At 40.1% G+C, this 7,978-nt stretch overlaps 1 non-coding gene across 1 annotated transcript; it reads left to right on the top strand.

Annotated features, from left to right (window-relative positions):
- The first annotated feature begins 4,781 nt into the window (after positions 1-4,781).
- On the top strand, positions 4,782-4,856 carry Trnat-ugu (transfer RNA threonine (anticodon UGU)). The gene has a single exon. It is a non-coding gene; the product is annotated as a tRNA-Thr (tRNA).
- The last annotated feature ends 3,122 nt before the right edge of the window (positions 4,857-7,978 follow it).

Raw genomic sequence — 7,978 nt, 5'->3', positions numbered from 1 at the left:
TTTTTATTACTTGAGTGATCGGCCAATTCCAACCTTGAGTCATTTTCGAGCAGGTATCTTAAGTTTCCAGCTTCAGTTTTCATTGTAAACGTACCAGCGATGAATTACAAGGTTGGAATTGGCTTATTGCACAGATAATTAAAAGAATACAGCATACTTGAACCACGTTTTCATTCTCAATTCTCTTTGAACTAATCCATTCTTATTGATTTATTATGATGTTAGTGTCGCTAATAGTTACCCCAACAGGCTATATTCTGCAAACAAGTAATAAGAAATGCCTCTTGTTTAGAGGTACACTTCATACAGTGTATAAAATTTTTATGTACTCATACTCATGTGTGACTTACTATGCACATTCCCTGTTTTCGATAGGCTTTTAAAAAGGCCACGGGCGATTACATCCACAGTTCTTATCCGATACCGATATTATCAGAACAGTGAATCAGTCCGTCATATTTCACACACATCCGTTATGTTCTGCTGTATCGTACTGCTTTCATCAATTATAGAAAATGATTAGCAGCGAAAATTTTACGTTGAACTCAATTATGCAGTTTTCTCCTTTCGCGTCCCCGCAGAAATTGTATGCTTCTTTTTTTAAAATAATTATGGTGAGATTATTTTATTGTTAAGTATTAATAAATTATCGCATTCTTATCATTATTCTTCCTATTGAATTTTGTGTGTTAACTGAAAGGTCTTTGCTTTACTTGCGAATGAATGGAGAACTAATGAAGATATGTTCCGTCTTTGCAACTAAATGAAATGCAATTTGTTTTTGACACACGCGTTTCACTCCTTTTATTTGTGAACCATCTTCACTGGCCTGTAATACATCTTTCATTTTTGTGCACTTAATGAATGTGTTATGTAGTAGTTACAATATGTTACTATGTTACAATTTCTTACGTTTTTGTCTTGCTTTTCAGATTAGAAACAACTTTTGTAGCACAAATTTCGTGAGGTTAAATAATCGTTTCGTGTTACCATTTCCAATGTTGTTACTCCATGTCATAACTAACAAACATGAGAAAATGTAACTTAGTAACGTATTGTAACTACCACATAATACATTTAGCATATGAATGAAAAGAAACAGGAACTGCAGCCACTGAAGATGCTTCATAAATAAAAGAAGTGAAACGTTTATGGCAAAAACAAACTATCTTTCATTTAGATGCAACGGTGGAACACAATTGCTGGAATTTGGAAGCAACAAGGGAACGACGGAAAGCGGAAATGATGACGTATGGAAAATTGTTTTATGCTAACAATGACGTCAACGTTTTCCTTTCATACTGATGATGCTCATCGTGATGAAACTGGTATCTAGTCACACACCTGCCAGGTTCTCAGTGCCATTTCCCATATTTGAATTATCGACGCATCATCACACAGTGGATTACTATGTCCATCTCTGTTGGACAAATAAAGTGCTCCATTATTAAGTCAAAAACATTAACAACAACACGAAAAGAAACCGTAAATGACGAGTTTGTTAGAGAAGGAGGAAGCTCGTACAAGACAAGGGTGAGGAAGGAAACTGGATGTGTTCTTTACAATGGAATCATCCTAGAATTTGCCGTACTCTATTTAGGGAACCTTAAATCTGAAAAACCGGGCACAATTTGGATCTCAATCCTATGGAATGCGAATCTAGTGTCTCCAGCTCATAGAAAGTTTGAAATGGGATACTCTTGCAGATAGACGACTCGCTAAACGGAAGGGGATGATCACTACATTCCGATCTTCGCCGAGGATGCAGAGCATATATTATTACCCACAAACTTCTAAATCGCACAATGATCACCATTCAAAGATAAGGGAAATTAGAGCTCGTACTGAGGCGTTCAGAGAGACGTTTTTCCCTCGTGCGATCCGCGAGTGGAACAGAGGGGGTAAATATGACTTTGGCGTGAATTGTACCCTCCGCCACACACCGCTTGGTGGCTAGCGGAATATATATGTAGATGTATATGTAGAACTGCTCTGCTACCGCACTCGTTTATCAACACTGAAGAAATGCCCATGGTGTGTTGACGTGGCTGACAGAGTGATAAAATTGTAACAACGTAATACATGAGACATTTCAAATCGTTTACCATTTTGGGGCAACTCTGTGCGCTTATAGAGAATATTTTTAGCTTTGAAATGCACAGTTAGACAGATACACGGTGTTAGTCAGCAACGTCCTAAAGGCTGTTCTTCAGCTGTTTCGGAATTCTACCTCCATCATCCCTGACGATGCAGTCCATCAAGGGATTCTTTTTAGCAATAATGACTTATTGAGTAGAAAGTGCAACAGTCGTGCTGAAAAAGATTTGCACTTTGATAACAGTTTCTTAAACACTGTAGAGAAAGGGGTGAATTATTGATCAGATTTCATTATCAATAGGCTTTGAGCAAGCTTAAAAAATTAATAATCCACAAGTGTTCAATTTCCCTGTGGCACACTCGTATTCTCTACAAATCTTCCTTGGAGTAGTTGAGAACTTCCCTCTGTAATGTATTATTTATTCGCTTAATCCCACAATTTTTTCGCGTTTTGTTAATTCGTTAGTTTATTTTGTTCATGAATGTTCTAATTCATCACTCTCTAATTCGTTCTACGACGAAGTAGCTTCGGCCATGGTCTGACGGAATCTGACAAACAAAACATGTCTTGCACATTCAGAGGACTTCATCAGATACCTTTCGTTCCATTATCGAGCACCGCCACAATCTGTGCTATGAAAATGCAACGGCAGCGCTGTAGCACTTGAGTTATGGAAATGGAACCGTAGTTAAACACGTACAGTGATTGTGATTTAAGTTTCTTTACTTCTGTTAGATAGTAAAGGCGAATAATTTGCTTGCTCCATAGACGGTCTTGTCTGCTACCAGTTTCTTCTCCCGTTCATTATAGCCACATTTAGTTTAAGACAACTGGAGTTCCCAGTGTTTGCATGATCTTCAAAAAGTCTACGAAAAATCTGAGTGGGGATAGCCCTAGGGGGTGGGGGAGGTGGGGAAGGGGGGGAACTGAAGACTGTTCATCACGTATACGAATGAAAGAATATTTTCCTTCCTCTTGTTTAAAGCAGTACGCAGCTCAGTATTTCATTATAATGCTTCTCAAAAGCCTGCAAACAATTTTCGTGGAAGATCACCATCGACGAAAGGACTTTGAGTTGAATTCAATTTTAGGTTACTCAATACTCGATGTTCCAAATCAAAGGCAGTAGAACGCCGAACATTCGTTCCCGAACCTGTCAAGGCCGAGACGTGCGGCCATAGTTGTGCGACGTCGTGGGTGCATTCGGTCAGCGCATGTGATTGGCTGTCCCATCCGGTGCCCGCGGCAGTGGCTGTTGTGGACGCTGATAGTTTCCCCCTTCCACCTGCTCCCGGTCTGTTCAATCTCGGATGTGCCCACACATCGAACCATCCCTTGCCGGATAGCGCTTTGGGCGCCAGGGCAGACTGATTGTGCTGGGGCAGATATTGGTCGTAAAAGGGAATTAATTCTGGGAAAACCGTACGCTGTAGCTTACTGTTGCCTCCTACCGTTATTAACGCCCTCGCTGACATTGAAAAACCTTCGAATATTATGTGGGAGGAATGTGCTTTCTTAACATTCATTTTAAACCAAATAATATACGTCTTGTCACGAATTTCAGATAAAAACTGAGCTGTTTTATAACCGTTTCCCGCAGATTAGTTGTTTCTTAGATGTGGTATGTGGATGTAGTAACATTCTTTAGAAGTTAGATTACTTAAAGTTATTTATCAAATGAGTAGAGCCTTACATCTCTTGAGAAGAGGGAATGTACACAGTAAAGTGACGCATCAGTATGAAAAGGTAAGTATTTTATATACAAAGTGTAATTTCCAAGAAGAGGCATTTCTAGCTGCTTGCTTTTCAAAATACGGCCTGTTCGCTATTAGTGAAACTCACAGCACAATAAATGAACAAGAACTGATTAGTTCAACCTGATATTAACTCACAGAATAGCCCGATCACCTGCAACCAAAGTAATACCTGCATTACATCAATTAAAATTTAACTATGTAATGCGGATTGCGCTTACGTGAGTACCACTTATGATATTCTGACGAGTTCAGAAAGAAACTGAATGCTTAATTAGAGTGAATAAAAGATTGTTTAGTTAGTTTCATGTTAATAATTAAGTGAAAAACTTTATTTCGAGATAAATTGATAGTGCAGAAATAAAACCTAATAATAAGGTTAGATCAGTATGGGGGCTGTTAAATGGTTAAAATTTACCAGATAACCACAGGTCGGTAAAGTACTTTCATTGAGCCGTGGCTATAAAACAGCTGCCAACTAGCGACGAGCGCGCAGATGTTAATGATCGTGAAGAAATAGTTATAAGAACTGAAATGATAATTAGATAGACACCCTAGCTGCAAGCAGGCGTTGATACACTTCATTGAAGTGTATCAACGCCTGCTTGCAGCTAGGGTGTCTATTTAATTATCATTTCATTTCTAGCAAAGCTGCATGGTCATCCACGGTAACTGTTCTTTCGGGAACAGATACTACGCTCATATATAGTTAAAAATATGGGTTCCCGGCCTTTGACCTTCTTGTGCGAATACACACGCTATGCCCGAACTCGTAGTGGACTTGGTAGATTAATCTGCCACGAGTAATGAGTATGATGGGCAAACATCTGTTAGGCGCACTACGAATGTAGTGTTGTGGACGTGTTGAGAATGTTGATCTCACGGGGAGCGTGCAAGGGATAAGTCCCTGCAGACACACTATCCTCTGTGCCTGCGGTGGCTCAGATGGATAGAGCGTCTGCCATGTAAGCAGGAGATCCCGGGTTCGAGTCCCGGTCGGGGCACACATTTTCAACATGTCCCCAATGAAGTGTATCAACGCCGGCTTGCAGCTGGGGTGTCTCTTTAATTATCATTTCATTTCTAGCAAAGCTGCATGGTCATCCACGGTAACTGTTCTTTCGGGAACAGATACTACCGTCATATATAGTTAAGTTGTAAGAACAGTAGGGTCACAACAATGATTCGCTAAACACCAGTAATTTTCGAGAGCGTTAGCCAATAATTTCTTTGTGGATATCAGTTTTGTACCAATGTTGGAGGCAGAAATTTCGACAATTTATTTTTTAAAAAACTGATGTGGGAAAACTAGAGTGTTAGTCAATTTCATGTTTCTCTTTCTCAGTGTCTTAGTTGACTGATGTCTTAGTTTACTGCATACTGGTCAGAATAAAAGTTCATAACACTTTCCTATATCAGGAAAAATTAAAACGTGTGGGATTTAAATTTCTTCATTAAAGCACATCGCACCTTAAAGTATCACACGTAGAACTGCTGATTGCAGTTATTATCTAATCAAATTAATAAAATCGCCGTGTTTCTATGATAGTCGATACAATAGTCAAGCTTTACCCATCAACCATCAGAGAAAAGTCATACAAATCCAACCGTAGAGCTATATTTAGTTCCAATAGCGATGACTGTAGCTCAAATAATTATCTTTAGCTGTTTTGGTGAGTAGCTGCTATCTTTATTATTAGCTGGGGCATTTCAAGTTAAATGCACATTCTGTTACATTCTCGTCGATGTTTGATTGCTGCTGTTTGTTCATAGCTCCGTATTGAAGCACTTCCGACCTATAGTTATTCGACGTCACCTTATTAGGCCCTGACCTTATCAGACTTTTTTATTCTCCTGTACCTTGAATAGACAGTTTGTGAAAGCAGTTAAAATCTTTTAACTCAACAACAAACGTTTAATGAGTACCTGTTTGAAACAGAAGAAATGAGTTTATGTCTTTTCATCTTGTTAATAAATGAAACAGTCTCTCAGCAGAAAATTTTTAAGAAATGGTCTTGACTGTTACTTCCTCTTAATTCGTAGTCTTTATTAATCTGCAAAATGTATTCTGCTACAGGCGTTATAAACACCCACGAAAAGTACTCATTACTTTCTCGAAAAATATCTGAAAATCACTGTTTTAACATTAAAATTATAATTTTCAAGTCTATTTACAATAATATGTGACATATATTTTGAAACTCTGGAAATTTCATGCCTTAAAATTGACATTTTTTATTTATGTTTATTGGTGTGGCTCAAATTGTGGTACAGACCTTCTTGCTTAACGCAATTTCGAAGGCTTTCACGTCACATGTCTTAAATGTATTAGTTAGGTGGTAGAAAAGTGGTTGTGTGTGTGTGTGTGTGTGTGTTTGTGTGTGTGTGTGTGTGTGTGTGTGTGTGTGTGTGTGTGTGTGAGGTATAATGTCATAATGATGATGAGGAGAAGGATGAGGATGAGGATAAGGATGGTAATGAGATATCCTAATCCTCTGTTAATAACGACGCTTCGTCTTTCATTGCTGAAAGTTGATGACTCATCAGAATCCTCTTAACACTGTAACTCCATTTTCTCGGTCTCCTGCATCTCGGAGGAGCTGTCCCCATGTGTGGTGTGTCTTCTCCTTTATCTGGTCCATCTATAGTTTCGGTGATCACCCCTACAATTTTTCCTTTCGACTTTGCCGTGGGTGATCTCCTTTTTCAATTTATCCTCCTGTTGTCGAATTCTGTGACCAAAGAACTGCAGTATTTCTTGAAAACAAACGCTGGACAATCTGTTTTCAGACCTGAGATCTTGAAGGATTAATTTGTTGGTCCGTTTGTCCATTCATGACACACTGAGGTTACAGAAGTCATGTGATGCATCCTAATACCGTTTCGGACCTCATGTGGTCCGGTGTAGTGCAGCATATCGACTTGGTACGGACTCAACAAGTCGTTCGAAGTATCCTGCAGAAATACTGAGCAGTTCATAAATGCAGAAGTGTTGCCGGTGCAGGCTTTTGTGGTTCTAGGCGCTCAGTCCGGAACTGCGCGACTGCTACGGTCGCAGGTTCGAATCCTGCCTCGGGCATGGATGTGTGTGATGTCCTTAGGTTAGTTAGGTTTAATTAGTTCTAAGTTCTAGGCGACTGATGACCTCAGAAGCTAAGTCGCATAGTGCTCAGAGCCATTTGAAGCAGGCTTTTGTGCATGATCTTACATCTCTGTTATGTTCCATAAATGTTCGGTGGCATTCATGTCAGGCGACATGGGTGGCTAAGTGATTCGCTTGAATTGTCCAGATCGTTCTTTAAACCAGTCTCAAACAGTTGTGGCACGGTGATATGGTGCATTGCCATCCATAAAAATTTCATTGTTGTTTGGGAACATGAAGTCCGTGAATGGCAGCAAATGGTCTTCAAGTAGTCGAACATAACCATTTCCAGTCAATGATCGGTTCAGTTGGACCACAGGATCCTGGCCACTCCATGTAAACACAGCCCACATCATTATGGAGCCACCACCAGCTTCAACAGTGCCTTGTTGACAACCCGGTTTCATACTCTCGTGGGATTTGCGCATCACTTACCAACTGAAATCGGGACTCATCTGATCAGAGCACGGTTTTCGAGTCGTCTGGGGTCCAACCGATATGGTCACGAGCCCAGGAGAGGCGCTGCAGACGATGTAGTGCTTTTTGCAAAAGAATTCATGTCTGTCGTCTGCCCTTTAACGCCAAATTTCGCCACACAGTCCAAACGGATACGTTCGTCGCACGTCCCACGTTGATTTCTGCGATTATTTCACACATTGTTCAAACGCCGCTGCTCTCGGTCGTTAAGTGGAAGCCGTCGACCACTGCTTTGTCCGAGGTGAGAGGTAATGCATGAAATTTGGTTATCGGCAGACTCTTGACGCTGTGGATCTCGGAATATTAATTTTTCTAACTATTTCTAAAATGGGATGTCCCACGCGTCTAGCCCCAACTACCATTCCGCGTTCAGTCTGTTAATTCGAGTCGTGCGGCCATAATCACATCGGAAACCTTTTCACATAAATCACCTGATTGCGATTAAGAGCTCCACCAATGCACTGCCCTTTTATACGTTGTGTACGTGATACTACCGTTATTTGTATA

The sequence above is a fragment of the Schistocerca serialis genome, chromosome 3 (genome assembly GCF_023864345.2).
Source record: "Schistocerca serialis cubense isolate TAMUIC-IGC-003099 chromosome 3, iqSchSeri2.2, whole genome shotgun sequence".
Taxonomy (NCBI): domain Eukaryota; kingdom Metazoa; phylum Arthropoda; class Insecta; order Orthoptera; family Acrididae; genus Schistocerca; species Schistocerca serialis.
The sequence above is the reverse complement of the archived record's forward strand: the minus strand, read 5'-3'. Positions and strand labels throughout refer to the sequence as shown.